The sequence below is a fragment of the Mesoplodon bidens genome (assembly GCF_964165515.1).
Source record: "Mesoplodon bidens genome assembly, chromosome: 1".
NCBI lineage: Eukaryota > Metazoa > Chordata > Mammalia > Artiodactyla > Ziphiidae > Mesoplodon > Mesoplodon bidens.
In genome coordinates this window covers 160,378,232-160,392,279 of record NC_138176.1, presented here as the reverse complement: position 1 = coordinate 160,392,279, position 14,048 = coordinate 160,378,232, and positions in this window count along the sequence as shown.

Below are 14,048 nucleotides of genomic sequence, written 5' to 3'. Positions count from 1 at the left end.
TCCCACTCCCAATGGATAAACTTCTATGAAAATCACACCTATTCTAGTTCAAGAAAGCTGAATGTTTTGTCCTGATTGCTCATGTGAATGGCTGGGATATTGTGTCCAATCACTCAATGTGAGAGGGAGCTGGGTAGAGGACTAGGTCTCCATTTAAAGATCCAAAATTTTCTGTGTATTCAGCCATGTGTTAAAAATTATTTAACAATGTTGAAATTTCTGCTGTTAATAGTCTGTGTACACTAGCTTATATTACAGGTCTAGAAAATGTCAATTCCACATGCAGTAACCTAACTGTTGGCATGGATGTGTATTCTTTTGACCACAGGCCTACTGGCATTCTCTACATTTTTATCCCAAGAAAAATCTCTGAACATGAGAAAAAAAAATGTGACTTTTCTTTCTATTGTCCTGTGCCAGGTTTGGAAATAAACAGCTAAATGATGACTAGACCTATAATTTTCCTATATAGAAAATCACTTAAAAATAAATAGATCGATCCAACAAAAAAAGTATGTTTCATGAATGAAAAACTCTCAGTATGAGAGGGGACCTTTAAGATGGTGGAGGAGTAAAACATGGAGATTACCTTCCTCCCCAAAAATATATCAAAAATAAATCTACATGAGGAACAACTCCTACAGAGCACCTACTGAAGGCTGGCAGAAGACCTCAGGCCTCCAAAAAGGCAAGAAACTCCCCCACATAGCTGGGTAGGACAAAAGAAAACAGGAAAAATAGAGACAAAGAATAGGGATGGGACCTACACTTCTGGGAGGGAGCTGTGAAGGAGGAAAAGTTTCCACACACTAGGAAGGCCCTTCTCTGGCAGAGATGGGGGTGGGCGGTGGGGGGGGGGAAGCTTTGGGGCCATGGAGGAGAGCACAGCAACAGGGGTGCAGAGGGCAAAGCAGAGAGATTCCCACACAGAAGATTGGTGCCGACCAGCCCTCACCAGCCTGAGATGCCTGTCTGTTCACTCGCCGGGGCAGTGGGGGCTGGGAGCTGAGTCTCAGGCTTCAGAGGTCAGACCCCAGGGAGAGGACTGGGGTTGGCTGTGTGAAGACAGCCTGTAGGGCAATAGTGCAACACAGCTAGCCAGGAGGGAGTCCGGGAAAATGTCTGGACCTACCTAAGAGTCAAGAGACCATTGTTTTGGAGTGTGTGAGGAGAGGGGATTCTTTCCCTGTGTGCCTATAGAAGGCAGAGCACTGCCTAAGTGAGCTGCAGAGACAGGCATGAGCCACAGCTATCAGCTCGGACCCCAGAGACGGGCATGAAACACTAAGGCTGCTGCCACTGCCACCAAGAATCCTGTGTGCAAGCACATGTCACTAACCACATGCTCCCCCCCCCAACCAGGAGCTTGTATAGCATGCCCTTGCCAGGGTCCCGAGATCCAGGGACAATTTCCCCAGGAGAACACACAGCATGCCTCAGGCTGTTGCAAAGTCACACTGGCCTCTTCCCCCACAGGATCGCCACACATCCCAATTATGAATACCATACCCCTCCCTCTCCCTGAGAAACAAGAGAGCCCTAATCAGCCACTGCTTTAACCCCCTCCTGTCTGTGCAGGGAACAGATGCCTGAGGGTGACACACAGAGGTGGGGCCAAAAACAAAGCTGAACCCCAGGAGCTGTGTGAACAAAGAAGAAAAAAGGAAACTTTTCCATGCAGCCTCAGTCAGGAGCAGTGGATTAAATCCCCACAATCAACATGATGAACCTTGCATCTGTGGAATACCTGAATAGACAACGAATGTGCCCAAAAGTGAGGAGGTAGACTTTGGGAGCAACTGTAGTCTTGAGGTTTGCTGTCTGCAACTGATTTTTTTCTGATTTTTATGTTTAGCTTAGCTTAGATCCTATTGCTTGCTATCATTGGTGGATTTGTTTCTTGGAGGTATTGCTCTCTTCTTTTTTTTTATTTTATTATTTTTTATATTTTATTATTTTTAATTCTTTTATTTGATTTGATTTTTATTCATTCTTTTTTTTCTGCTTAGCTATGTGGCTGACAGGGTCTTGGTGATCCAGCCAGTTGTCAGTCCTGAGCCTCTTAGGTGGGAGAGCCGAGTCCAGGACATTGGAGCACCAGAGACCTCCTGGCCCCATGAAACATCAATCAGCAAGAGTTCTCCCAGAGATCTCCACCTCAACAGTAAGACCCAGCTCCACCCAACGGCCAGCAAGTGCCACTGTGGGCTGCCCCATGCCAAACAACTAGAAAGATAGGAATAGAACCACACCCATTAGCAGACAGGCTGCCTAAAATCACATTAAGTTCACAGACACTCCAAAACACACCACCGGATATGGCCCTGCCCACCATAAAGACAACATCCAGTCCCACCCACCAGAACACAGGCACCAGTCCCCTACACCAGTAAGCCTACAAAAGCCACTGAACCAACCTCATGCACTGTGGGGAGACACCAAAATTAATGCGAAATATGAACCTCCAGCCTGCAAAAAAGGAGACCTCAAACACAGTAAGTTAAACAAAATGAGAAGACAGAGAAATATGCAGCAGATGAAGGAGCAAAGTAAAAACCCACTGACCAAACAAATGAAGAGGAAACAGTCAGTCTACCTGAAAAAGAATTAAGACTAATGATAGTAAAGATGATCCAAAATCTTCAAAATAGAATGGAGAAAATACAAGAAACATTTAACAAGGACATAGAAGAACTAAACAGCAAACAAACAATGATGAACAGCACAATAAATGAAATTTAAAATTCTCTAGAAGGAATCAATAGCAGAATAACTGAGGCAAAAGAACAGGTAAGTGACCTGGAAGACAAAACAGTGGAAATAACTGCTGCAGATCAAAATAAAGAAAAAAGAATGAAAAGAATTGAGGACAGTATCAGAGATTTCTGGGACAACACTGAACACACCAACGTTCAAATGATAGGGGTGCCAGAGAATAAGAGGAAAAGAAAGGGTCTGAGAAAATACTGGAAGGGATTCTAGTTGAAAACTTCCCTAATATGGGAAAGCAAATAGTCAATCAAGTCCAGGAGTGCAGAGAATCCAATACAGGATAAATCCAAGGAGAAACACACCAAAACACATATTATTCAAACTATCAAAAATTAAATACAAAGAAAAAATATGAAAAGCAGCAAGGGAAAAGCAACACATAACATACAAGGGAATCCCCATAAGGTTAACAGCCAAACTTTCAACAGAAACTCTGCAAGCCAGAAGTGAGTGATGGGACATACTTAAATGGATGAAAAGGAAAAACCTACAATGAAGATTATTCTACCCAGCAAGGATCTCATTCAGATTCAATGGAGAAATTAAAACTGGTACCGACAAGCAAAAGTTCAGAGAATACAGCACCACCAAACTAGCATTACAACAAATGCTAAAGGAACTTCTCTAGGCAAGAAACACAAGAGAAAGAAAAGACCTACAAAAACAAACTCAAAACAATTAAGAAAATGGTAATAAGAACATACATATTGATAATTACCTTAAATGTAAATGGATTAAATTCTCTAACCAAAAGACATAGACTGGCTGAACAGATACAAAAACAAGACCCATATATATACTGTCTACAAGACACCCACTTCAGACCTATGGAAACATACAGACTGAAAGTGAGGGGATGGAAAAAGATATTCCATGCAAATGGAAATCAAAAGAAAGCTGGAGTAGCAACTCTTATACCAGAAAAAAATAGACTTTAAAATAAAGACTATTATAAGAGACAAAGAAGGACACTACATAATGATTAAGGGATCAATCCAAGAAGAAGATGTAACAATTCTAAATAATTATGTAGCCAACATAGGAGCACCTCAATGCATAAGGCAAATGCTAACAGCCATAAAAGGGGAAATTGACAGTAACACAATAATAATAGGGGACGTTAACACTCCACTTTCACCAATGGATAGATCATCCAAAATGAAAATAAATAAGGGAGCACAAGCTTTAAATGACACATTAGACCAGATAGACTTAACTGATGTCTATAGGATATTCCATCCAAAAGCAACGGAATACACTTTTTTCTCAAGTGCTCATGGAACATTCACCAGGATAGATTATACCTTGGGTCACAAATCAAGCCTTGGTAAATTTAAGAAAATTGAAATGGCATCAAGTATCTTTTCAGACCACAATGCTATGAGATTAGCTATCAACTACAGGAAAAAAACTGTAAAAAATGCAAACACATGGAGGCTAAACAGTACCCTACTAAATAACCAAGAAACCACTGAGGAAATCAAAGTGGAAATCAAAAAATACCTAGAAACAAATGACAATGAAAACACGATGACCCAAAACCTATGGGATGCAGCAAAAGCAGTTTTAATGGGAAAGTTCACAGCAATACAATCTTAACTCAAGAAACAAGAAAAACCTCAAATAAACAACCTATACTTACACCTAAAGCAATTAGAAAAGAAGCACACACACACACAAAAAAAACCCCAAAGTTAGCAGAAGGAAAGAAATCATAAAGATGAGATCAAAAACAAATGAAAAAGAAATGAAGGAAACAAAAGCAAAGATCAATAAAACTCAAAGCTGGTTCTTTGAGAAGATAAACAAAATTGATAAATCATTAGCCAGACTCATCAAGAAACAAAGAGAGAACACTCAAATCAACAGAATTATAAATGAAAAAGGAGAAGTAAGAAATGAAACTGCACAAATACAAAGGATCATGGGAGATAACTACAAGTAACTATATGCCAATAAAATGGACAACCTGGAAGAAATGGACAAATTATTCAAAAAGCACAACCTTTGAGACTGAACCAGAAAGAAATAGAAAATATGAACAGACCAATCACAAGCACTGAAATTGACACTGTGATTAAAAATCTTCCAACAAACAAAAGCTCAGGACCAGATGGCTTCACAGGTGAATTCTATCAAACATTTAGAGAAGAGCTAACACCTATCCTTCTCAAACTCTTCCAAAATATAGCAGAGGGAGGAACACTCCCAAACTCATTCTATGAGGCCACCATCACCCTGATACCAAAACCAGTCAAAGATGTCACCAAAAAAGAAAACTATGGTCCAATGTCACTGATGAACATACCTGTAAAAATCCTCAACAAAATACTAGCAAACAGAATCCAACAGCACATTAAAAGGATCATACACCATGATCGAGTGGGGTTTATCTCAGGAATGCAAGGATTCTACAATATATGCACATCAATGTGATAAACGATATTAACAAATTGAAGGAGAAAAACCATATGATCATCTCAATGGATGCAGAAAAAGCTTTTGACAAAATTCAACACCAATTTATGATAAAAACCCTCCAGGAAGTAGGCATAGAGGGAACTTACCTTAATATAATAAATGCCATATATGAAAAACCCACAGCCAACATCATTGTCAATGGTGAAAAATTGAAACCATTTCCTCTAAGATCAGGAACAAGACAAGGTTGCCCACTCTCACCACTATTATTCAAAATAGTTTTGGAAATTTTAGCCACAACCATCAGAGAAGAAAAAGAAATACAAGGAATGCAAATAGGAAAAGAAGAAGTAAAGCTGTCACTGTTTGCAGATGACATGATACTATACATACAGAATCCTAAAGATGCTACCAGAAAACGACTAGAGCTAATCAATGAATTTGGTAGAGTAGCAGGATACAAAATTAATGCAGAGAAATCTCTTGCATTCCTGTACACTAAGGATGAAAAATCTGAAAGAGAAATTAAGAAAACATTCCCATTTACCATTGCAATGAAAAGAATAAAATACCTAGGAATAAACCTACATAAGGAGACAAAAGACCTGTATGCAGAAAAGTATAAGACACTGATGAAAGAAATTAAGGCTGACACAGACAGATGGAGAGATATACCGTGTTCTTCGATTGGAAGAATCAACATTGTGAAAATGACTCTACTACCCAAAGCAATCTAGAGATTTAATGCAATCCTTATGAAACTATCAATGGCATTTTTCACAGAACTAGAACTAAAAGTTTCACAATTTGTATGGAAACACGAAAGACCCCAAATAGCCAAAGCAATCTTGAGAAAGAGAAATGGATCTGAAGGAATCAGGCTCCCTGACATTAGACTATACTACAAAGCTACAGTAATCAAGACAGTATGGTACTGGCACAAAAACAGAAATATAGATCGATGGAACAGGATAGAAAGCCCAGTGAAAAATCCACACACATATGGTCACCTTATCTTTGAAAAATGAGGCAAGAATATAAAATGGTGGAAAGACAGCCTCTTCAATAAGTGTCACTGGGAAAACTGGACAGCTACACTAAAAGCATGAAATTAAAACACTCCCTAACACCATACACAAAAATAAACTCAAAATGGATTAAAGACCTAAATGTAAGGCCAGACACTGTTAAACTCTTAGAGGAAAACATAAGCAGAACACTGTATGGCATAAATCACAGCAAGATCTTTTCTGACCCACCTCACCTCCTTGAGAAATAGTAATAAAAACAAATATAAATAAATGGGACCTAATGAAACTTAAAAGCTTTTGCACAACAAAGGAAACAATAAACAAGATGAAGAGGCAACCCTCAGAATGGGAGAAAATATTTGCAGACAAAGCCACTGACAAAGGATTAATCTCCAAAATATACAAGTGGTTCATGAAGCTCAATGTCAAAAAACAAACAAACAAACAACCCAATTGAAAAATGGGCAGAAGACCTAAATAGACATTTCTCCATAAAAGATATACAGATTGCCAACAAACACATGAAAGGATGCTCAACATCACTAATCATTAGGGAAATGCAAATCAAAACCACAATGCAGTATCACCTCATACTGGTCAGAATGGCCATCATCAAAATATCTACAAATGATAAATGCTGGAGAGGGTGTGGAGAAAAGGGAACCCTCTTGCACTATTGGTGGTAATGTAAATTAATATAGCCACTATGGAGAACAGTATGGAGGTTCCTCAAAAAAATAAAGATCGAACTACCATATGACCCAGCAATATCACTACTGGGCATATACCCTGAGAAAAACATAGTTCAAAAAGAGACGTGTAGGGCTTCCCTGGTGGCGCAAGTGGTTGAGAGTCCGCCTGCCGATGCAGGGGACACGGGTTCGTGCCCCAGTTTGGGAGGATCCCACATGCCGCGGAGCGGCTGCGCCCGTGAGCCATGGCCGCTGAGCCTGCGCGTCCGGAGCCTGTGCGCCGCAACGGGAGAGGCCACAACAGTGAGAAGCCCGCGTACCGCAAAAGAAAAAAAAAAAAGAGACGTGTACCACATTGTTCATTGCAGCCCTCTTTACAATAGCCTGGACATGGAAGCAACCTAAGTTTCCATCGACAGATGAATGGATAGAGAAGTTGTGGCACATATATACAATGGAATATTACTCAGTCATAAAAGGAAATGAAATTGAATTATTTGTAGTGAGGTTGATGGATGTAGAGTCTGTCATACAGAGTAAAGTAAGTCAGAAAGAACAAAACAAATACCGTATGCTAACACATATATATGGAATCTAAAAAAAAAATGGTTCTGATGAACCTAGGGGTAGGACAGGAATAAAGACACAGACGTAGAGAATGGACTTGAGGACGTGGGGAGGGGGAAGGGTAAGCTGGGACGAAGTGAGAGAGTAACATGGACATATATACACTATCAAATGTAAAATATTTAGTAGGAAGCACCTGCATAGCACAGGGATATCATCTAGGTGCTTTGTGACCACCTAGAGGGGTGGGAGAGGGAGGGTAGGAGGGAGATGCAAGAAGGAGGGGATATGGAAATATATGTATACATACAGTTGATTCAGTTTGTTAAATAGCAAAACTATCACAACATTGTAAAGCAATTATACTCCAATTAAGATGTTTAAAAAAAGAACCTCTCAGTATTCTTTTACATTCATTATCTCATTTAATCTCTCCAAAACTGTGCCCCATGGGGTTAACAGAAACTAGTAACTAAGCGAAATTTTTTAGCTTGTTTTACAACTTGCTAAAAATCCCTCCACTTGTAGCCTACCTTCCACCGAGCAAGATCACCTTAATTATTTTGTTGCAAATTGCATACCCTTCAAGCTTCACATAGCCTAAACAATAAGTTATTTGCCCAAGTTGTTTTCCAGGAGCTGGCAGTCCGCTGTGTATAATCAAGCTCAAGCCAAATTAAACTGGTGGACCACCAACCCTAAACCTGGGCTGGCAGAGGTGTCCAGCGAATGACCTTTTGACATCAGAGGACCAAAAACTCCACCCTCAGATCATACTAAGCACCTCCATTTTTGAACGTGTATCCAGTGAAGAAGCACCTAACCCAGATATGATACACAGAACACCAATTTCCTCACCTTTTCCTTATCTCTAATCACCTTTCCCCATGCTTAAGACATCCTGCTTCCTTATCCCATAATCCCAAGCCACTTGCCTTTGGTGAGGAGGAGTGTCAGATTTGAGACTAATTCTCCCATCTCCTTGCTTGGCTGCCTTGTGAATAAACCCTTTCTTTGCTACAAACCTCAGTGTCTCAGCATTTTGGTTTGCTGTACATCAAGCAAATAAATTTGGTTCAGTAACATTTCCAGGAACTTTGTGAGGTAGGGTTTTTAGAAATGAGAAAATTGGGGCTGGAGAAGGTCAAGTGCTTTGCCCCAGGTCACAGTGCTCTTAAGGATGAATGCTTCTATATAAGAGCCCCTGTAATTCTGTACCCATGATAAACATAGCTAATTAATCAGCACGTTCTTTTGTGCTAAGCCTAGAAAGATTTCAGAACCTCCCTCCCCACACTGAGTGCCCCCCAAAACAACCCACATAACCCCCTCAGTAGTCACCAATGGATTGATATGAAGTGGCACACACTTTTAAATCTAGTTCTAACCTTACAGGATAAGATACTAATGCGCTGGCAACACCATTTAGATACTTTAGGGATCGAGGCAGGCAGCCAAATCACACTGCTGCCTTCCTTTGGTGAGTTAATCCATCATGTGTTGTGGATCTGCCTGCCAGCTTCTCTAATAGGACACCAAGGTCCACAGGAAACAGGTGATTACTTAGTCCAACTGCCTTCCCCAGAGACAAACACCAACAAGTCCAAGGCCTTATCGCCCTGGAATGCTGAGCCACTGTTTACAGAATTCAAGTTTCATTTAACTAAGAAAACACATTTTAAATTGATTTTCTCTCAAAACACACTTGGGCTTCGTAAATGTACACAGAAAGTAGTTTTCTAAAGCTAAATAACAATTGTATGCATAGAGCCTACATCATGCTGGGACAATGTAGACACTCAAAATTTCCCCTTTCTATTCTGACCTCTTTTCTTTGTAAGGAAGGATCCCTTCTCTCAGATGATTCTGCAGATAATTGATAAAGATTTTTAACCAGTTAAGCCCAATCTTTAATGAAATTAGAAGTAATGTTGTCAAAAATATTTTGCAGAAATATTTTTGCAAAAATTGCAATATTTTGCCAAAGTTGAAAACACCATGATTTTAATTGTAACTGTTTAATTTTAATTGTAACTGTATCTGTAACTAATCCTTTAGCTTCATTTCAAAAAAACTCTTTAGTTTATTCACTAATAGATAAGAAAAGAATTTAAAATGTAAATACATTTCCTTTCAAAGAAAATGTTCAAAGAGACTACAGAAAAAGACAAAGAACGTAGAGTTCACAGAAAGTAGTTTTATGTAATTATATTTGTAAGAAATTAGAAAGCTAAGGGCCAGATTAAAAAATGGTAAGGTAGACCACATCATTCCATTACAGAAGTAAATGATATTTGCCACATAATTTCTATTCAAAATACTTATTTCTAAATAACAATTTGGAAAATATTGAAAACTTATTTAGAAAACTAATGCATAATCTCACAACACATAATTAACTGTTGTTAATATTTTGATAGAAATTCAGTAATTTTTCTATATATATTAACATATAGTTAAATGCATTTATTTTTATAAGTTCAGGATTTCATATGTGTGTGTATGTTTTTATGTGTATAGTTGTATACATGTATAGATGGATGTATATGTGTGTATATATGCATATACAGCTGTGTGTACCTATGAATGGGCATGTGCACATATATGTGTATGTATGTTGTGTATGTGTATTTGTGTGTGCATGTGTATAATCATCTGTATAGGTGTATATCCTGTGTATATATGAGTGTGTGTGTTTCTGTATATCTGTGTATATATGTTTTTGTTTATTCAAATGTATATATGTGTATGTGTGCCTGTGTATCTTCTGTGGGCATGTTTGTGTGTGCATGCATGTTTTTGTTTGTATGCCTGCATATCTGTATGTGTATCTTCACCTAAAACAATATGTAGTTTTCTCATCCCTGTTTAACTCTAAAGAGCTTATTAGTATTTCTTTATTAGTTTTATTATAATATATTTCTGTAGTTTTATGTTCCATAGTTTAAAGCATCAAGTAATTTTCAAGGCTTGTTACGGAAATCTCACCATATTTCCCCCTCCTCCTCATAAGCAACTATTTTAAGTTGGTGAGCTGAATCTTCTATTATTTGACTTCATGTATCTAAAGGACACATTTATATTTCTATAATCTTACATTTTTAGTCTTAAATATTAGATAGTACTTCCCAGACTTAATATGGAGGCTCATCTGTTTTTCATTGATTCTCCCCACATCACTCACACCCACCCTATCAGTCCCACAACTTTCTCAGTATCTCTAATTTTGTTTAGATCAATAGTCATGCCCACATTTGTATGTCCATGTAAACACAATTCATCATTGATTATTTCTGTTGCCTAAATAGTATACTGTTTTTCTTTAGCTTATTTTCTATGAGCTTATCATGACTTCACAACCAAATTCCTCCAATTGTGTAATTCTCATGGCAAGACGTTGAGACACATCAGTTGTTCCATCTTTCACCTCCCTGAAGAGTCCCTCACAGAGTTTCTTAGATGCCCCAAACTGGACAGATGACATTCTTGGACTGCTCCTGTTTTAGGATCTGCACCATCATCCCGAGGATTCTGTTTGCTTTTGTTGTGTTGGAGCCTCTTTTTCTTGGATTCTTTACCTTCCTCTTTCTTCATTTACTCTATGATTTGGTAAAGTATTTCTTTAGTGGTTTCCTGAGAAATGAGTGGGTGAAAGGCTACTTTTTTTTTTTTTTTTTTTTTTTTTTTTTTTTTTTTTGCGTTATATGGGCCTCTCACTGTTGTGGCCTCTCCCATTGCAGAGCACAGGCTCCGGACGCGCAGGCTCACCGGCCATGGCTCACGGGCCAAGCCGCTCCGCGGCATGTGGGATCTTCCCAGACTGGGGCACGAACCCGTGTCCCCTGCATCGGCAGGCGGACTCTCAACCACTGCGCCACCAGGGAAGCCCCCAAGGCTACTTTTTAAAAGGATAATTTCTGATAATTTCTAAATCTACTCTCACAATAATGTCTAGAAATAGAATTCTAAGTGAGCAATAATTTATTTTGAAGATATTCCTCCATTGTCTTCTAGATTCCACAGGTACAACTGAGGTTTATAATGACTCATGACCCACTGATTAATGAATCAATGACTAATTGATGCATTGTATGAACAGCCCTCTTTTCTCCTTTCTCCTGCTCCTGCTCCTTCCTCCTCCTCCTCCCTCTCCCCCCTCCCATTCTCCTTTTTTCTCCTTCTTCTTCTCCTTTCCTTCTCTCTCCTTCTCCCTCCCCCACCCCAGTACTGACCCCACAGTTACAAAATGTCTACATAGTAGGGGATGAGGTATTTTCTTGTCTCTTTTCATTAGATGATTAATGAGTCCATTCACTATTGGAACATGTTTTCTTTATTTCTGGGAAAATGTCCTTCATGATTTCACTGATGATTCCATTTCCTCTCTTTTATTTCTTCTATCTGGAACTTCTTTTTAAAGTTATAATTATACAGTGAAATTTTCCACAACATTACATAGTCTTGGTTTTTTGCCCATTGTTGTACTACCAAAACCTAGTACATTGACTGGGAGTTACTAAATGTTGAATGAGTGAATTATTTCTGGGAACAAGTAATTTTAGTGACTACATAATTTTAATATACATGTATGTCATTTAATATTTTGTAATTTGATATTTATTTAACATTGTTAGAAATTTCAGTTGTTTCTTAAATTTTAATATAATGTTCTAGTCAACATTCTCTTTGTATCATTTTGTTGCCTTCTAAATAATTTCTTTATAATTTTTTCCAATTCTATAATTCTGTTTGGAGTTTTGCCTACTCTGCTAGTTCATAATATTCTTTTTAATATTTAAATGTTCGTTTCTAGGAGTTGTCTTTTTTATTTAAATTTTTTTTAATTTTATTTTCATAGTCTTTTGCTTCTCACCTACAGTCTTTACTCCCTCTTTATTTATTTAAACATAGTAAGAGTATTTGTGTCTAACTATTCCTATTCCTGAAGTCTTTGAGAGTATGATTCTACTATTATTTTTTTTCACTTTCACTTATCCTGTCTTGTACAGCTTTTACTTTTTCTTTTTTTTTTTTTTAATTTGGCTTCCAATTATGAGCTCATATATCCCTTGAAACTTGGCCATGGGAATTCTTTGAGAAGTTGGGCGAATGTGGATTATTCACAAGAGTATTTACATTTGTCTCTTCCAGCTCTTGGGGGCAGTACCAACTCAGAACCACTTTAATCTAAATCCTCAGCTATGGTTTTAATTACCCCCCAGGCAGTATATATGTGGGCTGTAAACCCACATGAGTGTTGGCTTATGGCCTACCTATTCCTGAGAAAAATTATTTTCTACTGTATCCAGCACCAAAGACCTAGACATAAATTCCTTCTCTAATTTATTTAAACATAGTAAGAATATTTGTGTCTAAGTACACTTATTCTTGAAGTTGAGGGTGTAGGGACTGCTGACTTATTTCTAGTTTACTTTGACAACATTATGTGGACCCACCTATCAGATTCTCATTTGAGACTGAGAATAAGTTTTTGTTTGTCTGTTTGTTTTTTTATGCCCTATACCCTGGACCATAAGGTCACAGTTATGTGTAAAAGTTGCTTAGTGTGGTGGGTTCCCACTTTGACATAATTTTGGCCTCTGAGAATTTTTTTCTCTACCTCACAATATACTTTTCAATCTAGCATTTTGAACTATCTTCATTAAAAGGGTCTACCAAGGTATCTATATGATCATACAGCCAGAAGCACAAGTTACTATTTTTCTGCTCTGATAAAGACAAAAATAGTATTAAGGTCAATTAAATGGTATGGTCCAAATTTTGTTAGGCACACTTGAATAAAGTTGTGCATATTTGCATAAAATTTGCATAAAGTTGTTTGTGCTCTTCTACTCAAACTATCCTCTTCATACCTTCTTCTTAGCCAAGTTCTAAACCATCTTCAGTACTCAAGTTCAACTTCCAACTTAAAGCCTGCCTGAATATTCTGCCAAATATTAATTTGAAACATTTCCTACTCTTAGATATGTAAATAATATATGTTATAGAGTTTCAAATAAGTTAATGAATTATCATGTCTATTTTATGTTTGGGAAACTAAGCTTAATACTACATAAATTAGGAAGCACTGAAATTGATGTTTGAAGCTTTCTGCTGATTCCTCACCTTGAGGCTGCAATAACACAGAACACCCAATCTTACTTATTTCTTTGTTGCTCACAATTCTATCTCCAGAATATGAGCAGTTGTAGTTCATAGGGTAGCTTGAGTTGGAAGCAGCTTTAACCACCAGACTGTATTTATCAGTAGCACCAACAAAAGAATTTCCAAAACATGTAATCTAAGTAAAAAATAGGCCTGCTTCACATCTTTAACTGTGAAATAAGTGTTACCCAAAGGGATCATAACAGGCTCTTGGCACTTTATGATCCTGAACAGCTTGTCCTCTAAGACTAAGGCTGATATTTTCTTACCTGTGTATCACCTGAAGGCAACAACTACAGCTCTGTTTCATCCTCCCTCTTTTTCCCACCCTTGGTTCCTGAGAGTCTCTGGAGAGTTTAGATGAGGTACCAGCTCATGGTTTGGGGAAACCTGCTCTCAA